Genomic DNA, 1,310 nt, shown 5'->3' on the forward strand with positions numbered 1-1,310 from the left:
CTACACGTGAATGAGGGGCTGTCGGACTGCGTTTGTTTCTTACATGAATACGCCATGAGTTTTTACTGCTCGGGAGTTTCCTTTCACTTGTAAGGAGGGCACGTAAGGAACGTAATTTACCGGGAAAGTGTCGCTAAACCACGAAGCCTTTTAATTTTTCTGAACTTGCTGCTACCCAGGGAAAGGGATCAGAGTTCAGTCGCCCACCTGGTCAATGCATGTGTCAACTTTGTATTCTCCCTTTCTCCCGTGCCAGTGTGAATTTTATTTCAAATCCCAGAAACCTGTTAAATTTTAGGTATGGGGAAAATTGTTTAGGCAGACAAGTGGATTGACTGCATCCAGTTGAGGGTTTGGTGTTGACGGAGCCTAAACGAGTGGGTTTAAGATAAAGAAGCCAACGCTGAACGCGGTGCCAGTCCACCACAAGGGCACACATGTGGGCACACACCCACACTCGTACAGTGAAGTGTTACGAAGAAGTGAAAAGGTTCATGTATCACTAGATGGCAGCAGAGAGAGAGAGAGAGAAAGAGTGTGTGTGCGTAATGGAAGAAATCCTTCAGTATTTTCTCTTCGTTGTGTTGTTTAGGGTGGCGCAGTGTTAGCGCCGACGACTTTTTACAGCCCTCCTTCACAAGCACCTCACTACTGTATGAGTTGGGACTTCGTGAGTACACGTGAGCCCCCCCACAGTGGACTGGTACCGCACTCAGTGTTGGCGTCTAACCCCAACTGCCACCTGGATAGGCCCTGTCCTCACACCCCTAAAGTGACTATTCATTTATTCACTCCCAGAGAGAGAGAGAGAGCGAGGTTAGGAGAACTCCCAAGGGAAGGACAGAAAAAATAATAAGCATGTTTTTGGGATGTCGCAGAACATTCACACAGACACAGGGGGTAAACTTTTAAATTTCACATAGGTTGTGTCCCCGGGGGTGCTGGGAGGGGGGCGGTGCGACTGAACTGCGATTCTTTCCACTGTGAGGCAGCAGAAGTTCAAAACTTTCAATAGAAGGCTTTGTGATTTAGTTACACGAGTCCACGCCCATTGTGTCCGATGCCCCGCCCACCACCAAGAATCTTAACAGCGGAGTGTAACCGGGCGCTCGCGGCGCATTTGGTGACTGACACCCTGGGCGTCCCGTGACTAGGGAAGCAAAGTCGAGTTTTTTGAGTGTTAATCACGAAATCTTCTCCGTGTCCATCATTTTTCTCTTAGACCCTAAAAGCTTCCGTACGGACTCCATGGGTACTGCGGGCTGCATTTCTACAGGAATCGCCCGACATTAAAGTCGGCGTATGTCTTG

The sequence above is a fragment of the Polypterus senegalus genome, chromosome 16, assembly GCF_016835505.1.
Source record: "Polypterus senegalus isolate Bchr_013 chromosome 16, ASM1683550v1, whole genome shotgun sequence".
Taxonomy (NCBI): Eukaryota; Metazoa; Chordata; class Cladistia; order Polypteriformes; family Polypteridae; genus Polypterus; species Polypterus senegalus.